Source organism: Cervus elaphus, chromosome 1 (assembly GCF_910594005.1).
Source record: "Cervus elaphus chromosome 1, mCerEla1.1, whole genome shotgun sequence".
Taxonomy (NCBI): domain Eukaryota; kingdom Metazoa; phylum Chordata; class Mammalia; order Artiodactyla; family Cervidae; genus Cervus; species Cervus elaphus.
The window spans coordinates 53,796,360-53,818,906 of record NC_057815.1 but is presented as its reverse complement, the minus strand read 5'-3'; the positions used below and the strand labels follow the sequence as shown (position 1 = coordinate 53,818,906).

At 48.2% G+C, this 22,547-nt stretch overlaps 1 protein-coding gene across 7 annotated transcripts in view; it reads left to right on the top strand.

Moving 5' to 3' along the window:
- The window catches only part of MICAL2 (microtubule associated monooxygenase, calponin and LIM domain containing 2), a 233,885-nt gene that overhangs the window by 5,585 nt on the left and 205,753 nt on the right, over positions 1-22,547 (top strand). The gene's annotated exons all lie outside the window — the stretch shown is intronic.

Genomic DNA, 22,547 nt, shown 5'->3' with positions numbered 1-22,547 from the left:
TGCCAGGCTCCTCTGTCCAGGGATTTCCCAGGCAAGAATACTGAAGTTGGTTGCCATTTCCTTCTCCAGGGGTTCTTCCCATCCTAGGGATTGAACCCACATCTCCTGCATTGCAGGTGGACTCTTTACCACTGAACCACTGGGGAAGTCTGATACTAGGTATTGTACCGTTTCTTAAATGCAATTGCTCTAAATATTACTACAGTTTTTCCCAGGAAAACCTGTGTCTCCCTGGTGGCTGAGAGCGAGTTGTGTGTGTTTGTGTGCGGATGGTGCGGTGTTTGTAGGGTTGGGATTTTAGTGTGTTCTGTACTTGCGCTGGTGTTTCTCTCCCCCGAGAGTCAGAGCAATTTCCCTGCCCCTCCCCACCTGAACCCCTCTTCTCCTGGTGGTGTCCAGAGACCTTGCTGCTCTTGTATTCTTTCCAAGGCTTGTCAGCTTTCTCTTCGGGGAATACAGAGATCAAGGCAGGGGCTTGTTTGCTGCTGGTTTGGGGCTCAGGTTTTCCCTTTCCCATGCAGTGGAGGGTGTTTAGTGCCGATGTCCTTTCTGAAGGCACCAAGGTAGGATAGCAAAGAGTCAGCCAGCAGCCCCTGATCCCTGAGCTGCTGCAACAGCAGGTTTAATGGAACATTTGCAGGCTGTAGCTCCTAACACACTTAGTGCAGAAACCCAACCAGGCCAGAGACAGAGGGGGAGTCTAAGAACATCTCGTCCTGCACCGTAGTGTCAATGTGTTAAGATGAGGAAACTACTTCTTGGCTCTGGTGACTCTGAATGGTTGGCCTTGGCTACTGATCTGAGAACTGACTGTATATGGTGAAGAGTTGCAGGATCTCAGGGTTTAACTTGTGCCAGGGCCAGGAGAATGAAGTGTAGGGGAGGATTAAGAAGTGCCTGGGAAAAAGTCACTTGGGCGTTCTGATCACCAAGGAAAGCTGCTGGGGGCCTGGCAGAGCTGCTGAACCCTTCTGCTGGACAGCTTCATCTCAGGGGAGCAGCATGGTGGGTTGAGGTGCGGCCTGTGGAGTTCACGGCTACTGTAAAGTTGGGGCGCTGATGACTCCACATGTCAGGACGGCTGGGCTTTTGCACAACGGAATACAAAGGTGATAACAGTCAGGAGCTCTCTGCTTGGAGGGATGAGAAATCCGATAGTGGGAGAAAGGGACAGAATAGAGGATTAAGCAGGGGAGTCAGGGAGGCCTCTCTCCAGACCCTCGAGGAGAGGATTCAATCCCTTTCCTCAGGGGATGTTATGGGGGATCATGCAACTGGTTGCGGCCTTGGAGACCAAGGGGTTCATGCTCAGAGCTTCTGGCCATCTGCCTGGGCTTGCAGCAAGTTACTGATGTGAGGGAGGGAGGAAGATTCTCCTGGATTCCAGGCTTGCTGCGAGCAGGGGACCCAGGACTTCCTGCTTGGTCCAGGTCACTATCTCCAGCTTGGGTGTGTCTGTTACCTTGTACCTGACATCTTGGGCTCTCTTAAAAATGACTCACCCATGGGAATTCCCTGGTGGTCTAGTGGTTAGGACTCTGCACTTTCATTGCCAAGGGCCCAGGTTCAATCCCTGGTGGGAGAAATAAGAGCCCACAAACTGCATGGTATAGCCAAAAAAAAAAGATTCACCCCTCCCCCACCATATGCATGGATGATGGTACTCACCCTCCCCCGCCCCATGTATACACACACACACACACACACCACACAAGTGATGCTACTCACCTCCACACACACATGCATAGATGGTGGTGCTCACCCAGCCCCACCCCCCCACATACCTGGATACATGACATTCACCACCCCCCACACAGATGAGGCTATTCACTCCACACATACATGGGTGCATGGTAACATATTCACTCAGTAAAAAGAGAATTCAATGAAAAGCAGTCCTCCAGTTCTCAGTTCTCTTCCTCAGTGGCATTGCTGTCCCCAGTCTACTGTGGCTCCTTCCAGATAGTCTAGGCAAATATTTGTGCCTGTTCCCTCTTCACTCCTCTCTCAGGCTGGGAAGCCACGATAGGAAAACCATAGGGCTGCCGAGACTCAGCAGTTATCTGAATTAGCCAGGCATGGCTTGACTCCTGCCCTTCTACCCTGCTCTGTCGGCTCTCCCATTTAGGACCCTCCGTGGGTTGGATTTGTGGGTGCAGAGAGTCTGGGCACTGAGAATAAACCTCGGGGGGACATTCTGGGTGCAGGTGACAGAGGCAAAGACAAACAAATGTGCTAAGACAGACCTGGGTTTGAATCGGAGCCATGTGGCCTTGGGCATCAACGAACCCTAGTGTTTTAGTCTGCATAAAAACAAACAAAAACAAAAAGAAGGAGATAATCACACTGAACTCAGGGAATTGATGTAGCAATAGAATATTTGTGAAGTGCCCCACTTAGGTAGGCACTCAAAACTGTCAGTTTTTTTCCACTTGTAAGGAGTGACCCATTTTCAGAATGAATGACACTGGCATGGAATCCTCTGGATGACTTCCTGGAAATTTTCTTGGTGGATCCCTGAGCTTTTATTTCCCTGCAGATGGCAGCCAGTTCTCCATTTACTGCCAAGCTGGGCTCTCCCCCACCACCTCTTCCTGCTGTGTCCTCCCCAGCCTCTGAATACCACCTCTTCCTCTGTCCCTCCATCCCCTCACTTCTCCCCTACTGTTGGTGAGCGGGAGGCTGCAGGCGCCTGTAGAAAGCTCTGGGCTGTTTATGGCTGTTCTCTGGGGGTGTTTATGCTGTAATCTTCTTCAGAAGCTCCAGCAGATGTCTGTTTATTGCTGAAACTTCATCTTTATCTTCAGCATAAGAGAAGAAAGAGGCTATTTTTAAAGAACTTTAATTGGCAGGTCTGCACACCATGGCCTAGATTGCCTCCAAGTTTCATTCTTCATCATGCTCTCTCTACCCATTTGAAACCCTTCAGATCCAGGCAGAGAGACCTTATATGTCCTGATTTTAGGGCAGCACTTACATTTGGCAGGCAGTGGTAATCTCTTAAAAAGGTAGGTCAGGGAAGCAAAGGCAATCAGCTGACTGTCTTTCTGGGTTGGGACAAATGGAGTAAGAGAGAGTAGCATTTGTATGTCCATAGAAACCAACATCTTCCCCCACTTCTGCCCCTTCCTCCCTCTATGCTGAGAGGGGCCTGCCCGCTGAATGCTGCCTGCTAATTGGCTGGGAGATCTTTAGCCTTAGCTTTCCCTTTGGACTCAGGTGGGGCTTAGGGTAAGGGGAGAGTGGAAGCAGGTAGTTTCAAATGATACTGACCTCTCAGGAGGGAGGACGAGTAGAGACTATGAGTCATAGAAACTTGAGATGTCAGATTGGAAGGGACCTCTGAGATCATCTGGTTCTCACCCCTGCCACCTTGTTTTTTTTTCACCTATGGAGAAACTGAGGCTCAGATGCTTCTTGTATTTCTGTTTGTTTAATTGAGTTTTTTTGGCTGTACTTTGCAGCTTGTGGGATCTTAGTTCCCCAACCAGGGAGGGAAACCACGCCCTCTTCAGTGAAATCATGGAGTCTTAACCATTGGACTGCCAGGGAAGTATCAAGGTTTCTTGATACTGAGTGGAGGCCAGAACGTGTGGTTCCTGGCTCAAGGTCACCTAGCCAGGTCAGAGTCTGTTCTCCACCCTCCATTTCTGTTGGGCTGTGAGCCTGTGACCAGGCTTGGGCAGCATACTTGGATTTGGCCTTCCCTTTTGCAGCACCAAGCTGCACCTCCTCTTTCTAGCAGGCCTCTTGTGCTTTGAATTGGGGCTTCCCAGGTGGCACTAGTGGTAAAGATCCTGTCTGCCAATGCAGGAGACACAAGAGATAAGCGATCAATCTTTGGGTAGGGAAGATCCCTTGGAGAAGGGTATGGTGAGCCACTCCAGCATGCTTGCCCGGAGAATCCCATGGACAGAGGAGCCCAGCGGGCTCCAGTCCAACGGGCCAGCAAAGAGTCAGACACGACTGAAACAATTTAGCACGCTGGTAGCCCTGGCTTGAACAGAGGTTTGGTGCAACATCTTCACTTATCAGAATTACTGCCTCCAGAGTTTTGGGGCCTAAAATTCCCACCTTTGTCTTCAGCCCTTGTCTCCAAAGGGCCTTTGTTAAAAATATAGAATTTAACTGGGAAAGGTACTATGTTGATTAGTTTATCTCCAATTAACTGTCAGCTGAGAGCTAAACCTTGAGAGAATGGGGAATGAGTCAGCTAGAAGTAGGTGGAGGAGGGAATCAGAAACGACTGTAAATAGGGTGCTGGCATGGTGCATGGTGACCCATGCTCCTTAGATCTTGGTGTTCAGCTGCCATGCCAAGGGGTACTGTGCTGAGTGACAGAAGCAGAGCTTTCATCTAACATGTGGAGGGAGGTGCCTTAGACAAGCCCATAGATGCCCACACATCAAGATAAGAGTTTGGAATGTTGCATTAGACAGTCGTAGTGTGAGGGAGTCAGGGGAGACCTCCTGGAGGAGGCAGCTGTTGGTCATTGAGTTGGGCCTTGAAAGATAGGATTTCCATAGGCAGAGGTGGGGAGGGGTAGAGCACAGAGATGTGGAAACATAAGGGTATGTTCAGGATGTCACGTGGTAGAAGTGTGGGGGCTGCCTGGGGGAACTGTGGAAGCTGAGGCTGGAATCAGGCTAGTCTTGAGTACTGGGGAAAGGGGTGAGTATGGCCCTAACCCTGCAGGCAGTGGGAACCATTGGAGAGGGATGGTCAGAGTGCTCCTTCAGGCAGATCAGGTTGTGCAAGATAAGCTCATGTGAGAATCAGTGGTGGGCAATCTGTTAGGAGGTCTGCGCTGCCCTCCATGTGCTGGACAGATACTCTGACCAGACGGTAGTGGGGGTTGGGCAACAGAAGGGTCGAGGGGTGCTTAAGGCTGGGCCCGACTAAGGCCTTGTCTGTGCTTTTGTCTCACTATCATCTGTGTGAAGGGGGTCAGTATGGGCAAACCCTATCTTTCAGTTGATCAGGAAGGCAGCCCATTTGGAATGCCTCAGTTAGGGTCTTAGAATATGGGACATCTATCACTTTCTGTGCCCCCCCAGTGTGCCTGTTCTGTGCTTCGGTGGCTCTATCTTCTGTAGAACAATAGTAATTGCCCTTATTTTTCACCACCTCACTACAAGAGGTCTCCTCCCTCAGGGTCAGCCTCAGGGGGATGCATAGGGGAGTCATGGGTGCTGAACCCCTGGAAGTGGGTACCCATGGATTAAGAGAAAGTGTTATGTGCCTGCACATGGCTGAGGCAGCAAAGCTGGACTGGGCAAGGACCTCCATGATCCCTTCCTCCTCCATTAGAATCATTTCTACAGATGTCACCTGCTCACGGAACACTGTGGGTCATCATCAGAAATGACTTGATTCTCCCCCTTCTATGGTCTCATAAGCCCCTGACTATCCCCTTCAGGTGGGTGCTGCTGTAGTATCTGGTGCCCACTTTGAGTTGATCTCCCCAGTGGAGGAGGAAGCCTGGGCCGGCTGGCCTGGGACTGGACTGAATGTCTCCAGGCAACTGGAACACATAGGGCGGGGAGTTGGCTGACTCTCCAGCCCTCTGGACATCCTGGCCCTGGGAAGGGACAAAAGCTGAGCTCAGCTTCTGCCTGCTCCAGTGTTAACCTGGCAGGTGGGAGGCATGGCAGCCTGGTGTGCTTACAGCTTTGACATTTGAGCAGAGCTGCTGGCACCTGCTCTCTGCCATAGACGTCTCAGAAACACCCTTGCTTTATGTGTTGGAATAAATTGCTTCAGCAGTGAGCAAATGGCATGAGTTTTGTGCTTGTGGGAGCTTCTGATAGAGGGTGGGGATGGAACGCTGAGACAGCTTTCCTCTTTCTTTGTTCTCCTAGCATCTGTGCTGCCAATATGAGGCCAAATTGGTCCATTCATTAATTGCTCAGCTGCGCACTCCATTCATTCTGCCAGTCAAAACTTTTGGAGGTCCCTCTATTTGAAGCATGTTGTCAGAGAGTGACCATGGCTTTCAGAGTGGCAGTAACACCTCGGTAAAGCCACTGACTTTCTCTGGGTGTCAGGCTTCTCTTCTGTAAGATGACGGTGACAGTGCTTGTCTCACAGGGGGCCGTGAGGATTAACTGGGACAGTGTATGTAGCACACCTGTCACACGTCTGGCACATGGCAGGCATGTAGGTGGCCCCCAGCTGGCCCACCAGAGTCTGAGAGCACAGTTGCAGGCCACGTTCCACTTTGCTTCAGATCCCTCATTCAGTGCTGTTCCCTAAACGGCTTTTATCTTCAAGTGGTGACTTTTTAAAAGAATAACTGAGCTAAGCACGTAGGTGGGTAACAAAGAAAGACGGGTTGCCTTTCTCTTTGTGGTGAGTTTTCTCAGTCAGACCTTGGGACCATGGGTCTGTAACATGGGTACTTGGTTTCCCCATTGTGGTCCAGCCTGGGTTTCGCCTCTGAGGTGACCCATTCCATCTTTGGACAGCGCCTCCTATACCCTCTACTGGCTCCCTATAGCTTCTGGCATCTGGGCCTAGTTCTTCCTACTTGAAATCATAGAGAAGGATACTCTAGTCTCTCTTCCACTTGAAAGCTCTTCAGATACTTTTTTTTTTTTTTTTTAATATTTATTTGGCTGTATCAGGTCTTAATTGTGGCAAGAGGATTTTTTTTTTTTTAGTTGTGGCGTATGTGATCTTTTTTTAGTTGTGGCATACAGAATCTTTAGTGGCACATGAACTCTTGGTTGCAGCATGTAGGATCTAGTTTCCTGACAAGGGATTGAACCTGGGCCCCCTGCATTGTGATTGCAGAGTCTTAGCCATTGGACCACCAAGAAAGTCCCCAGACACTGTCTTTTAAATCAAATCTGTGATATTGTTGATTGTAAGATATACCATTCTCTTATGAACCTGCAAGACATAGAAAGTACTTCCAGTTAAACTGAAGAACAATACTTCGTTATCACTTAAAATGTTTATATTTACTGAAAGAATTCTCTTGGACTTTAGATGTAAGGTTTTTGTCCATATCACTCTTGCATCCACATAAAAAGGAAAAGAAATTAGTTACAGCATTTTGAAAATGTCTTCACTTTTGAAATCCAAATCTCTCAAATAACTTTTTGACTCAGAGTTATCAATATACTCATTTTTGGGTTTTTTTTACATACTCTGTGAAGTGGTGATGTATTTCTTAATCTCTATTGTCTTTGGAATTCTTTTATCTAGGACTCACGTTTCTTCCTCAAATGGTCCTTGAATGTTCTGGCTCCTGAAATGTTGAGGGTTGCAGTTGTCCAGACATGTCACGGGGAATAATAGTCAAATTTCCATTTGATAGTGGCAATGAGGCAATGACAACTATGCCACAGCTGCACTCTGGCCTAGAGATTGTTAGATGGTAGGGTATTATAAGATAATTCTGCTTTCAGACATTCTGTAACTGAAAAAAATGTGCACCTCCTAATAAGTGAAGTATGATACTTAAAGACAGCCCTCTTGTCCTCTCCTGAGTTTTCTTCCAGATTTACAGCCCTTGATGTGGGTTCCGGTGTTTTCCTGTGGTTCTTCTCTGAACAAGCTCCGTTTTTGTCTGTATCTTTCTATTACAGCGAAGCTAGTACCCAGACCATCTCTCATATTCATGGTGTGGTGTGATCACAGCAGAGGAAGGCAGGTATCCCCTCCCTAATTCAGGCCATTCTATTTCTTTTAATGCAGCCCAAGATTGCATCAGTTTTTTCTGGCAGCTACTTTACATTTTTGACTCACTGACATTACTCCTGACAAAAATTTTTTTTTTTTGGCTGTACCACACAACTTACGGAATCTTAGTTCTCTAACCCAGAATCGAACCTGTACCCACTGCATAGTCCTAACCACTGGACTGCCATGGAATTCTCCTCACCAGATCTTTTTAACATGGGGTGTTGCTAAACTTCTTCTCCCCTGTCCTTATCATGTTCTTTAGAATTTAAGTGCAAGCCTCCTCCAGTCTGATTCAGAACAAGCATTTCTGTTAAATTTCAGTGTGTTAAATTCTGTGCAACCCTTCCCCTTGAGCTCTTTCAGGATCCTGTTTAGTGTGCTTTCCTTAGCATTGCCCAAGTTGCCAGTAAAATGCTTATTACAGAGAACCCTCTGCTAGAGTCCTCCCCTTCTGACAGGATCTTTCATTGGCTTGCCTGGGGACCCCTGCCTCAGTCTCTGCCTTTTGCTTTCCTGACCTCTAACCAGATGCCTTTTTGAATCTAGTTATGCCAAATCTATCATAATTCTCCACCAACTATCAAGTATCCTATCACAGAAAGGCATGGACACTCCTTGACATCACATGCTCTCAGTTCCCAGAGGGCTCCGGGACTGCTTTCAGGTATCCCCAGACTGCCTCCACAGATGCAGTTCAGCGGTCTCACCTGCCAGAGTTTCCAATGCTCCAGGCCAACCAGGGGGGTGGATGGCATTGAAATGATCTAAACGTCCTTTCCTAAAAATCCAAGCTTCCCCCACCTGCTACCCTTTCTCATCTCAGCATTGGATCTTGACGTGTCGGTCTAAGGATAGCTCTCTTCAACAGGGGCCATCGTGTGCCCAGAGTCGGAGCCAAAGTCTAGTTTACCAGAGTCCCTTTATACCTCATCTTGGCTCAAGACGACCACCAGTCCTTCCTGTAGTCTGGGCATGTTGTGCAGCCTCGGCTCGTCTCAGACTGTCCTCCTCTGGTTCATGCTCTGGGAGGAGGCTGTCTCAGGGGATTCTTTTGTTACACATCCTTCTCCCATTGATGGGACCTGTGCTTTTCAACAACTCACCTTGTCAAGGTTCCCTGTGTGACCGCGTGGCTCTATTCTCTCACACTCACATGCCAGCACCGTGTGAGGGCTCTGTAAACACTAACTCACTTCATTCCTCTTTTTTGAAAAAAATTTATTTTATTTTTGGCTGCTCTGGGTCTTTGTTGCTGCATATGGGCTTTTCCTAGTTGTGGCCAGTGGGTGTGGGGTGCACTTCGTGGCGGTGTGCGGGCTTCTCATTGCGGCAGCTTCTCTTGCTGTGGAGCACATGCTCTGGGTGCACAGGCTTCAGTAGTCGCTGTGCACGCATGGGCTCAATAGTTGCAGCTCCCGGGCTTAGCTGTTCCACAGCATGTGGGATCTTCCTGGTCCAGGGATCGAACCTGAGTCTCCTGCATTGGCAGGCAGATTTTAACCCCTGAGCCACCAGCGAAGCCCTCACTTCATTCTTGTGTCAGCCCCATTAAAGAAATACTCTCATGATCCTCACTTACTAATGAGGAAATTAAGGTGCAGAGGGGTTCACTGACATGCTCCAGACTTCACAGCTCGGAGCGGGAGGGGGAGATCGTATCCAGTCAGTTTGCCACCAGGTCCAGCTCTGAAGCAGAGTGATGAGCTGCCTGCTTCCTAAAAAGCCCTGTTTGCCCTCCCTCTCCTTCTCACCCTCCTACCTCTCCCTGTCTGTGCCTTCTTGTCTTCACTCCCCTCTGCCCTTCCCCCATCCTCCACTGCACAGTTAGAATTGCATTTCAGAGCATCAGAATCATTTACTTCCTCAATCTCAGGTTCCAGAGCCCTCCTATTCTTTCAGCAATTTAAAGTCTGTTTCCTTAGAGTCTCAGACCCAACTTCCCCTTCTCGGTCCCTCCCAAGTTCCAGAGGAAATGATTGCTTTTCCTCCACAGTTCCTTCCTGTGTCCCCCCTAGTCAGTACCCATTCGGTCACTGCCATGGGAATTAGGTTAGTCCCTCTCCTATAGACGCTTCCTCTCTCTTCTTGAAGGTGAAGAACTCAGCGAGGCTGATTGGAGCTTTTAGCCAATGGGGCTTTAATGCCAACAGAATGGTAGATCCCACTGCCTGCCCTGCAACCCCAAGGGCTGTCATTGACTGACTTGGGATTATGGTCATCACAGAGCAGTAGTGCCTGCAGTGACTGGACCTTTAACCTCAGTCATCTCCCACGAGAGTCCTCTGGAGAATTCTCTCAGCCCTATCTCCTCACACACTGGTCCTCTAGAATATTCTCTCAGCCCTCTCTCCTCACACACCTATCCTCCAGAGTATTCCCTCAGCCCTCTCTCCTCACACACCTATCCCCAGAGTATTTCCTCAGCCTTCTCTCCTCACACAACTATCCCCTAGAATATTCCCTCAGCCCTCTCTCCTCACACACCTATCCCCTAGAATATTCCCTCAGCCCTCTCTCCTCACAGACCTATCCTCCAGAGTATTTCCTCAGCCCTCTCTCCTCACACACCTATCCCCTAGAATATTCCCTCAGCCCTCTCTCCTCACAGACCTATCCCCTAGAATATTCCCTCAGCCCTCTCTCCTCACACACCTGTCCTCTAGAATATTCCCGCAGCCCTCTCTCCTCACACACCTATCCTCCAGAATATTTCCTCAGCCCTCTCTCCTCACACAACTATCCCCTAGAATATTCCCTCAGCCCTCTCTCCTCACACACCTATCCTCCAGAGTATTTCCTCAGCCCTCTCTCCTCACACACCTATCCTCCAGAATATTTCCTCAGCCCTCTCTCCTCACACAACTATCCCCTAGAATATTCCCTCAGCCCTCTCTCCTCACACACCTATCCCCTAGAATATTCCCTCAGCCCTCTCTCCTCACACACCTATCCCTAGAGTATTCCCTCAGCCCTCTCTCCTCACACACCTATCCTCTAGAATATTCCCACAGCCCTCTCTCCTCTCACAGCTGTCCTCTGGAATATTCCCTCAGCCTTGCTCCTCACACACCTGTCCTCTGGAGTATTCCCTCAGCCCTCTCTCCTTGCACACATGTCCTCCAGAATGTCTTTTTGTTTCATGGGCCTTTCACGTAGACTAACCTCTTTTTCTTTGTGTAGAGATCCTCTGTCTTGCTGTCCTAGTCCAAGTTCATTCCTTTAAAAGATGAAAGCTAGGCATAGGGATATGTGTAGTCTGCGCCCTGTAAGAAAGAATACATATTTCTGTTTGCATGTATGTACATAAACGCCATCAGTGATGAGACACAAGCCACTGATAACTATAGTTACCTGTTTCAGGGCAGGGACAGACTGGGTTGATGTGACGGGAGTAGGAGGGGCGCATTTCCTGGATACATCTGTGCTTTCTGAACCCAGTGAAGCGTTTGCCATTCAAAATTTTAAAAAGCATAGATAATCTGGGAGTCCTGATTGGCGAGCTGGTTGAGTTGGCATGCTGCCTTCTGCTCCCAGGTGTGCCTGCTTCCTTAGGTGTGATCGGGCTGGTCACAGCTCACTTACCTCACAGCGGGGACACCAGGAGACCCTTCCCTGGATCCGGCATGGGTCCAGCCCAGAGAGGTTCTGCAGCCCGAGGCCCACTCCCTTCCTCCCTGACTCTCATCTCTCCAAGCTCAGAAGTAGCTTGAGATTTTTCTGCCTTTTGTTCTAATCTCAGTTTACATTTTCCTGCCTTTTGTTCTAATCTCGGTTTATTTAGAGCGGGTACTCAGAAGGTGCACCTGGGCCTCAAGTGTTGGTTTTCTGTGGTAAGTCACCTAAAACATCATGTGCTTTTTTTTTTAATTTTAAAAATTTATTTTACTATGTATATTTTTGTTTTGTTTTCTCATCTGATATTTGAGTAAATTGAAACACTCTGAATGTCTGGGTTTGCCTGGAACAACTATGTCCTTTCGTTTTCCAGACCTGTGGGACTTTACATATCATTGCTTTCCTGGACATCCTCATCTGCCTAGTGCACGGGTGTGTGTGATTAAAGTGTCTGATACATGTTTTGTTTTGTTTTTTAAATGAACAGATTTTGGTAACAGTTCAGCTCAGTCATAACAGGCAAGTGACAAAGTAGTTCATGACTAACTTCCATGTGACTGGTGGAAACAGCAGTGGGTGTGGGGGAGTGTTTTCTGGAGGCTGGAGAGGGCCTGGAAAGCTTCCTGGAGGAGGTGGAAGCAGAGGCGGCTGCATTTGATCTGTATCTTCAAGAGTAGGTAAAGTACAGATGGATAAGTGGGAGGAAGATGAGAGCATCTCTAGTGGTGTCCAGGAGAAGAGGGGTATCGCCTGGTTTGAAGGTGGGACTCAGATGAGGCTGGCAGAGGAGTTTAGGATGGATGCTGGCTGCTTTCAGCATGATAGATAGAGAGAAGGGGTGTGTGTGTATAGAAATTCAGAAAAGGAATGGGACGATGAGGGCCCAGGGTCTTACAGGGAACTCTTGTAAATCCTGGGAAGACTTTGGCCTTTAGACATTTTAATCAAGGCATCTCTAGTCTGTCTTCCAGAAATGTTCTCAGGAGCAAAGAGGAGGCCAGAAACACTAGCCATACCCCCACCATTGTTTTGTTTGGACACTTGCTTCTTAGAGGCATTTTAAATGTTTATTCATTCAGCAGTTATTTATGAGTTCTTGTTATTATTTAGTCACTAAGTCATGTCCAACTCTTTGTAATGCCAGGGACTGTAGCCCACCAGGCTCCTCTGTCCCTGGGATTTTCTATGCTAAAATACTGGAGTGGGTTGCCATCCCCTCTTTCAGGAGATCTTCCCAACCAAGGGTCAAACTCATGTCTTTTGTGTTGGTAGGCAGATTCTTTACCACTAGCCACCAGGGAAGCCCTTATGAGTTCTTACTCTGTGCCAGGAACAGTTCTAGGTGCTACAGTTACAGCAAGGAAAAATAAAGAGGGTAAAATCCCTTGTCATGTGGGGCTTCTATTCTAGGAGGGGGGGAGAGACAGTAAAGACTTAAAATGTGTGAGGCCAGGTGATGAGAAGTGGTTGAAGAACACTAAAGCAGGCAGGAAGCGAGGGTGTGTTGGGTGCAGGTGGAGGGAAGCAGTTGGGGAGTGCTCTAAGTTTAAATAGAGTGGTCAGGAAAAGTCTTGCTGACTCACCCTGTTCTGGGACTTATAAGCCAGCAAGTGAGAAGTCTGGGGCCAAAGAGAAGGAGACTATTCCAGACAGATCTTGTGGGGACCCTGAGTCCTTTATTGATCCTCTTCTACCCACTGGGGTCTTCAGTTCCAGGCGGCAGGGAGCCTTGGAGTGTTCTTGAGTAGAGGAGTGTATGGGAAGATGTCCCCCGTGGTTTTGTAGAGGATAGGATATAGGGGGCTGAGGCAGGGAGGCTGGTTGGGAGGCTGGGATTCCAGGAGAGGAGCAGGGCCTAAAACAGCCCATTGGTTTGACATTTTCTCCTGGGAGTGGTGGGGCAGAGCTAGGGAGCAAGCCATGGCACTGGGGTGAGGGTGAGAGTGGACACTGGCAGAGGAGGGATGATGACAGGGCTCAGGTTGTGGGGGGTGACACCAATCCCCGAAGTTCTTAGAATGTGAGACTTACACATTATTGCTGTGACTTTTCTTTCATTATTTTAGTATAGTAGAATGTTAAGAATCCTGGCTGAGTTACTTTGGGCAAATTATTTAACCTCTCTGTGCCTCAAGCTCCATGTCTGTAAAATAGTACCTGACATATAGGAAGTTTGTATATTACAGTATATCATCTTTACAGTCTATTTCTCTCTCCCCATGTATGAGTAAAGTTAATGTGTTGGACATATTCTTTCTGTTGTCCTAAAGCTACACCAATTGAAGAAAGTGATGCTTTTAAGGATTAAATGAGAGAATGCCAGTAATGGATTTAACTTAGTGACAGGTGAATACTAATTAAAAGTACTGCTATTACCACCAAATATTGTGGGGAAAAAATGATTTTCCAATGGAAATCCTTGTTAAGTTGTCTGATTCATCCCAACGTAATAAGCCTATGGTATGCCAGGTGCTACACTGGACATGTTACCTCCTTTCTTCTTTACAACGACTGCCTGAAATGAGCACTGTTAACCACATCTTACTGATGAAGAAGCTGAGGTTCAGAGAGGCTTATATTTGCCTGAGGTCACATAGCCGAGTAAGAGGCAGAGCCTGAGTTCGCAGATTTTTTCCCTCTCTGGCTGCCTTTTACAATAAACACAAATTACTTCATAAATGAGCTGTTATGTAAATGTACATTGACATACAGTTTCTTACATCAATCTCCCTTGGTATTTGGTGCCCACATGGAGCCTTGGGGAGTGCAGAGCTGTGGCCAACTGCCTGAACAGACTGGGGCAGCGTCAGAGTGGAGGCCCTGGCCCAGCAGTCGGAACTGCCCAGGAGCAGGAGAGGCTGTGAGTGAGTCGGTTCCCTCCCTCAATGACTCATCCCTGCAGGCCTTATCAGAGCCTTTCAGCTGCAGAGAGTCTCTCAGATCTGTCTTGGTTGACTACGCCCCCTGTGTGCTAGAGGGACAGTCTGATGGGTTCAGATTCCAATTCCACCATTTACCAGTTGCATGAGGCCAAGAAAGAAGTGAATTGCTTTGTGCTTCAGTTTCATCATCTGTGAACCCGTTCATAGGCTTTTTATGAGAAATAAATGAGGTGGGCCATGCAAATACTTAGAGGTGCCTGGCCCATAGCAAGCACTCACGAAGAAAATATTATGCTAATAGTTATTATAATATTATTTTTAAAAGCCTCCAAAACTCTGAGGCCAGAAGGAAATGTCCCATCCTCTCCACACGATCCGTCCAGTAATACGTGTTTGTTTTGCCTTTTTGTACAAATGTGGGTGGAGCTTTCCCCTCACCAGACAGTGAGCATGTGAGACCAGGAAATAGCTCTCAATCAATGTTTTTGACATCCCTGAAGGCTTGTACCTTGTCTAGAAGGTTTGCCACATAGAATGGGTTCAGTTTCCCATTTCCCTTGCAGTCGAATATTTTACTTGAAGCCCCCGCCTCCCAAGACTGGGAAATATCTGCCATTTCTAAGGGCACTTTACAGTTTGCTTAGCCTTCACAGTCTTCCTTGTATGGTCATTGGTTATTATCTTCATTTAATAGATAAGGAGACCGTGACTCCTCAGAGTTAAGTAGTTTATCCACAGACTGGCCGGTGGAAGATAATGAATGACACATGTGCCCCTGCCCATCCCAGGTGCCCCCATCTGGAGACTCAGGAATTGACCATTCCCACAAAGCCCCTTCATCGTTTCCCCTTTGCTTTTCTCTGGAGGAAGGTGGGGTGGAAACAGTGCCTAACACACGTTTCTACAGTTTTATCCTCTCCCTCCTCCAGGTCCTGTTATTTCTAAAAAAGCACATGATGATGGCTTGTGCTAAGTTAGTGATCAGAGTTGCTTAAATCATCTCAGCCCTGTTCTACCTTCTCTGTGGGTCTGAGGCTTGGGCTGGGCTTGGTGAGGAGCTGAGACAGTGGGAGGGCATCGTAGCTTTCAGCATTTGGAGCAGTGGCTGAGGACAGACACTGAACTCAGTGCCCAGGCTGGGGGATCTGGGAGTTAGGGGGAACCTGTACTCAGAAGTGGAGGAGGCTGACGTCCACGGCTTGGCCCAGGGGGAAGAGCAGGCACTAGATGTGGAGTTCAGAACCATGTCCAGGGTGCATGGGGTTGCTGGGGGCCAAAGCAGACACTCCTGGAGGCGGGGGGCACTTCCTTTCCAGGAGATGAACAGGCAAATGGTCTTTTCAGCTAAGGTGAACCTAAACCCCGGGCTCCAGGATGGGCTGTAATCCATACCTGCCCAACTCTAGGGGAGTTCCTTAAGCAGAAGAATTTACTGTTTGGTCCAGGTTATTGAGAAAGTACCTACCATGTCCTGGGAATACAAAGTCCAGTGAGATAGGGACTCTGCCGTGAAGAGTTATCTGCTACAGCCTGGGACCTGCGCTCTCTTCTCCTTCCTGAGAACCTTAAATGCCAGAGTGGTGGTGGTGATACATAGGTACTTATACAGTGTTCAGATTCCCAGTATCCTGGAGCTTGGGCTAGAATCTGGATCTGGCAGGTCATCACAGCAACATAGGCTGGGAGTTGGCAAAAACGCCTGCTCCTGCAGTTGGGTTTTAAGCCTGCTTTGGGGAAAGAGGGGTTCTTGGGCCTTTATAATCGTGGTTTTTTATTCCCTCCATGATTATTGTGTGACCAAAGGAGCAGTCACAGGAGCGCCTCTGGAGTGTGGGTGAGAAAGATGCCAGAAAGAACGACCACCAAGATAATGGCTCAGGCGCCCATCCCTTGCTCAGAGCAGTCCCCCTTTCTCTCTTTCTCCAGCTTGGTCAAACTCTGCCATCTCTCTCTGCCTACCTGCCTGGCTCATCCCTGCCTCTAGCTCTTTGCTTTTATGGTCTGCAATGCTTTCCTTTACTTCTTGGTCTTTCTCCAGCCTCACCCTTCAAGACTAAGATTTAGCCCTGCCTACTTCAGAAAGGTTTCGTAAACTCTCTCAGCCAAAACTCCCCCTCTTTTTTCCATATGCCTCCTGGGTGGAGAGCCAGCAGCCCCCAGTTTGGCATTTACATGTTATGTAATGTGTTTTGAGCACCTGTCAACAGGCAGCAGAGCAGAGACTGGGACTTTGAAGTCTGGTGGGTCTGGGTGTGTGTTCTAGGTATGATTCTTATGAACTGTGTCATTTGGGGTAGATGCTTTGATTTCTCTGAGTCTAAGTTTTCTCATCTGAACTTGAGGATGTGCCTGTCTCACAGGCAAGTTGTAAGGATCTGGTAAAATAATCCACACAAAGCAGCACACGCTTTCTGGCTCATAGTAAATGGCTAATACATGGCAGCCTTTGTTAACTATTTGACATGTATTATTTTATTTAATCTACACCCTAGCTTTATAAGGTAGACATCGTTGCCCCGAGGTCTCAGGATATGCATGCAGTGAGGCTCACTTCCAAGCCCAAGTGCCAGCTGTCCCTGAAGTAGCATTCTTTCTTCTTCTGCCTCTGCTTCTCAAGTTCAGATCCCCAGTCCCCATGCTTTTTGGTGTTTTTCACAGTCTTAGCCAGATAACTTAGCAAATGTTTATTAAATGATTCTTCCTGGCTGATTTGATGGGAACCAGGAGGGCAGGAAATAGGACCCACTCAAGCATTCCATCCCCTTTCAGATGTCTAGCTGATCCAGCTTGTCTACAGGTCCCTGCCAGTATACTGCATACCATTCCAATACCAGGCAGGGCATGGTGCCTTATTGCACCCAGTCAGGGAGGAGGGAAACCAGTTCATGCCTTGAGGGCAAATCAGTCCACTCCTTTTAATTAATGTATTTACTTTTAAATAGCAGAAAATAAACTTTGAAAAGAATAAGAAAAGTAAGGGAAATACATGCTTGGATAATCCCACATGACTGGGCAGCCCCTGCCTAAACCCAGCTGCCGGAAAGCAAACAGAAAAGCCGGTAGCTGGCAAGCAAGCTCTGGGTGGCCTGTGGCATTGTGAAGTGTGTGTCCTATGAGGGTCAGTGAGTGAGGGCCCTCAGGAATGGTTTACTGAGCTACCCTGTACCCGAGGGTGCAACTGGGGCCGTGACAAGGCTGCTGCTCTTCTTGACATTATTGTAGTCAGGATGGTTTTCACATCATCTTAGATCATGGTTTTCAGTTTTTCTCCAGCAAACGTTGGAAGCTGCCACTTCCTTCTCCAGCTGAGTCTCCTTTGGTACCAGCTGATGTTTGTGTCTGCATAGTCCTCATGCCAACTGGTTATTTAGTTTATGTCTGTGTAGACCTTGGCATTGAGCTTCCAGGGACCTGGGGAAGAAGACGGCTGGGCGTGCTGGTTCCTGCGTTCACCCCACGGCTACTGCTGCAGGAGGTGAAGGAGGTGACCTGTGTGTGTTGATTCTTTGTTTTTGCTACCAGGCCGGGGTTTGGTTTTTGCTTTGGTTTCACTGCTGCTGCTGCTGCTAAGTCACTTCAGTCATGTCCGACTCTGACCCCATAGATGTCAGCCCACCAGGCTCCCCCATCCCTGGGATTCTCCAGGCAAGAGTACTGGAGTGGGGTGCCGTTGCCTTCTCCGTTGATTTCTCTAAAACTCTTTAAAACACATGTGGAGGTGGAGCTTCTTTCTCTGGAGGGAATTAAGAGGGTGCTGTTAGGAGGCCTGGAGGTATAGGGATAGACTCCCTTTGGGTGCTGGCCCAGGAGGTGGCAAGAACGTGAGACAAATTAAAGATAACATTGTTCAGCCCATGCTGTGTGTCAGGCACTGTAGCTGTACCTGTGGAGTCAGAATCTCTTGAGAAAAGTGACAGAAAAATCACCCCTACCCCAGAAAAAAAAAACAACAAAACACTCCATGGGATTCTGACAGGCATATCCTGTTTAAAGCCCATGGATACATTCCATCTTGTTACCATCACACTGGAGCTCTTGGAGACTGAAATAACTGATGCTCAGACAAGGAAACAGCCAATATGCTGCCTGTCCTGTCAGTGCCTGGGGGTCTGTCTCTGGGCGGGGTAGAGGCTAGCTGTAGATGGGGGTGCTGCAGCGCATCCCGTCTCCCTTGGCTGGGTCTGAGCACAGGTGTGAGTGGCAGCTGATGAGCCTGGAGGAAGAGGAGGCCTCAGGCTCGGGGGTCAGAGAGTGCTGAGGGGGCAGCATGACGGGTACCCCACGCAGCGGGCGCTAGCAGTGTGACCTCAGCCAGTTAGTTACTGATCTCTCTGAGCCTCAGTTTCCTCACCTGGGATGGATTGGATGAGCGTCCAGCTCCTAGGGCTGTGTGAGGTTAGATGCAATCATACCAGCAAAAGTAATTTAAGGGCTCAGACAAGCTAATTTTTCTTCCCTCACTTGCCCTCTAAAGGAATTGTTTCAAGTAGCTGCCCGGATGTTTTCCTGTATCACTGTGAAGCCAGTGGAAATAAGCTGTCTCCTTCCTTCTCTTCTTTCCTTTTCCTATTGCTCACGGCAAGTGGGACCCACATCTGAGGCTGGGTTCCCAGCCCAGGGCCGCAGGGCTGGGCTATTCCTCTTTTTGGTTCCAGCATCTTCCTCTCCCAGGAAGGGCGTGGGTCCAAGGGCTGTGGGCAGCTCCTGTCGCTTCAGTTTGTGGAGATGCCTTGCTGCCCATGTTTGCTTTTTCTTGGCTGCTTGGGTCTCAGTGAGAGTGTGGGTGGGATTTAGTGATGATAAAGCAGCCAATTGTTGACTGCTGCTGTTAGTGGGGATTCTTTGGGTTTCAAGTGATAGGAACCCAACTTGAATGAGCTTAAGCAAAATGGAATACGCTCGAAGGTTCTAGCAGAGGTACAGAAACTCAAAGGAGGCACTGCAGAATCCAACCCCAGAAAGAGAACAGGTGATGTCCAGCATCCCTGGAGCAGCATCCCCTACTTAGTTTGTGTCGGCAGGCAGCTCCCAGCTGACTCCACACAGCCCTGCATGAGATCCAAGAGGATCAGGCTATCCCCAGGACTTTTTAGATTGGATTGACCCAGTTTGGAGTGCCTGCACACACTTTATACCTAAGAATGTGGCCAAGAAAGAAAGATAATCTGATGAACCTATCCTGAGTCCCACACCTTTCTTTTAGGCTGTTGAGTGAGGGATGGGGTGGAATCTATTATTGGAACAAAGTGAGAAGGATGCTAGAAATATTAATAATTAAGTATAAGATGACCTTTTATTGAGTGCTTACTTTGAAACAAAAGTTATTCTAAGCTCTTTAGTATAGAACTCATTTAATCTTTACAATCAACCCTATTTTATACACCAGGAAGCTGAGGCACAGAGAGTTAAAGCAATTTGCTAAGTTCACATAGCTAGCTAGTAGGGGAACCTGGATTAAACCCAAGCAGAGAACTCCAGAGGTGCTCCTAACTGCCACCTCTGATGCATACAATACAAGATACAGATGCCATCTCCAAGGATTTATTTTTGTTGTTCTGTTGCAAACTTTGCACTAAACACCAGACTGTGTCCTTTATGGCATAATCTCATTTCATCTTCTGAACAGCCTTGTTGAGTAGGTACTAACATTATCCCCACTTTCAGATAAGAAACAAGCTCACAGAGATTATGTGACTCGCCTGGGGCCACCTGACTAAAGTGACAGAGCCAGGATAGGAATTCAGGTTTACCTGATTCCAGAGTCTGAGCTTGTGCCCACTTTGCTGGGTAGCCTTTGTATTCAAACATTCTTCCTGCTCTATCAGGTGCTCCCCTGGTACTTGGGGTGAAGAGCAGTTCTGATTCAGCATCTGGGCCTTTGTCCTTTGTCCCCAGAGGTTGGGGTGTGGAGACCTCTGCTTGGCACACACTGCAGAGGGACTGGCTTTGTGGTTCTGAGCTGATTTTGGTGTGTCTCACACTAACTCACACCGAAGGGTTCTTGAACAAGCCCTCAGTGCATCTAAGCTCTGGATGTCTTCATTCCTCCATTCAGCAAATACTCATGGATTGCCTAGGGGGTGCCAGGCCCTGTTCCAAGTTCTTGAGGTTCCTCAGTGAGACTCTGACTCTACGGAAGTAGGAAGGTCCCCCGAGATCCTCTCACATCTTTCGGGATCCATGAGGCTACTCAAGCTCGCCGGAAACCTTTCCTGCACCACCTAAGTCAGGCCCCCCCAGGGGCCTGGAGACTTCATACTTCTTTGTTTGGGATTGGAATGATGGCAAATATGAGAGCAGAGATTGTTTCCTCACTCCGATTGATGACAAAGGGAAACGTGTCAGGGAGCAAGTGTGGGCCTGGACTCCAGCCAGCTCCACCGTGAGTCCCAAGCTGCCATGGTCGGTGTGGATTGAGACTGGGCCATCCCTCAGTTCTGCCGTCTGTGATGTGTCTGTATTACCTGCCTCACTGGGTTGCTGGGAGGATTATCTGAAATAGCACATGCTAACCACCTGTTGTAATGCCTTCCTGTAGGTTAATCCGTTTGCCTCCTCTTAACAACCAGCTAGTTTTGTAGGTCTCTCTAACAATCAGGGCCTCCTCTGGATGAGGGCAGTTATAAGGGATCCTTGAGGAGATCACCAGTTACGTCAAGTTCTTCCTTTCGCCGATGAGAAAACTGAGACCCCTCAAGGGGAAGAAATGGCCTTCTGATTTAGTGGTGCTAAAGGGAGCTTGAAGTGTGTTTGACTGTTGGAAGTCAAACACTGTATGGAAGATATGGAGTGACTGGATCAAAGCGTGTGCGCAGGCCCGTATGCCCAGGCCTGACTGGTGGTTAGCCCTTGTGGACTGGTCCCAAAATGCCTGCCTCCATCCAACCATGTAGACAGTCCAAGTAAAACCTCAGAGGCCCTGTTTCCTACTGTTGGTCTCAGCAACATCCCAGAGGGGAGGGGCTTCCATTCCTGGAATCAGGGGAGTTCCCTGGTTCTCAAACCTGATTTTGAGAATGGTGGAATTCTGCACCAGGGTGTCCTGCTCCTTCCACCCCCTGTACCCAGAAACTGCCGGGGAATAGAGGAGTGGAGGCCTCCTGCCTCTGACTTCTGGCTAGAGGCGGCAGCACAGAGCCTGTAGCTCAGGCTGATAGAATGTGGCCAAGGCAGGCCAGCCTGTTTGTCAGCTGCCAGGGGCTGGAGAGGTGTGGCTTGATAATGCAGATGAAGACAAGGATGATTGCAACTTCTGCCCAGGTGGCTGCCATTGGGTGTGCAGGCCCATCACAGCTGTGCTGGGACACCTCTCACCTCAGCGTGGTGGGAGAGAGAGACTATGAGTACCCGGTCAGCCAGTCCTGGGCTTGACAAGTGCCTTCTGCTCACCAAACCTCTACTCCTGTCTGTGAGGAGTCACTGAGACAAAGCATTTTCTGGTCTCCTTCCTAACAGTCCTCCTTCCACACATGGCCAGCGTTCACTAAATAGTAGCTTTTCTCTCACTGATAGTCTGAGGATTTTGAACAGTGAGTCCCAAATCCCAGACTCTAAATGCAGCCCTTGTGTACTAGAAAGAATACATATATGTTTTCGTGGGCATTAGGCCTACCACCAAGAGTGCCTATGTCCATGGAGTGTGGGGATTGCCTCTTGTTGGTCTCAACTTTTACATATGTCTTAATTTTTGTCCTTTTGAGGTGACCTCTTAGAAACTTGGAATTTTAAATCTTTAGAATTTTTGTAACTCTAGGCTTCATTTACCAAACAGGTGTAGAAGCATTTTCTGCAGAAGAAAGGGGATGTAACCAAATCACTTGGAAGCCAAAATCATAGTGTTTAGGAAACTCAGCATGATCAGATGGTCCACTTTTATGACTTCCTAGTTTATTCAGCATTTTGGACCCTTCTACCATGGGAAATATTACAAATTTTACATTGTTGACTGGTTACCAAGTTTTTACACCACTTCGATTACTTTCTTCATATCTTAATCTTAGAAATTCTGTCATTTTCTATTTCTACTGAAGCAACTAATAAAGCATTCTTGGGAGTTTCCTGGTGGTCCAGTGGTTAAGAATCTGCCTTCCAATGCAGGAGATGTGGATTCAATTCCTAGTCGAGCAGCTAAGATCCTACGTGCTATGGGGCAACTAAGCCCAACTGCCACAACTAGAGAGCCTCTGCACTGCAACCAAGGACCAGCCCAGCCAAAATTTAAAAGAAAAAAAAAAGGCATGCTTTTCCAGATCCATCTTATTTTCTCTGCAAGCCTTTGTGTAGAGGTGTGATAAGCTTTAGCATGCCCAGAGAGTAACAGACAAAAGATAATAACAAAAGTGACATGATTCCTTTCTT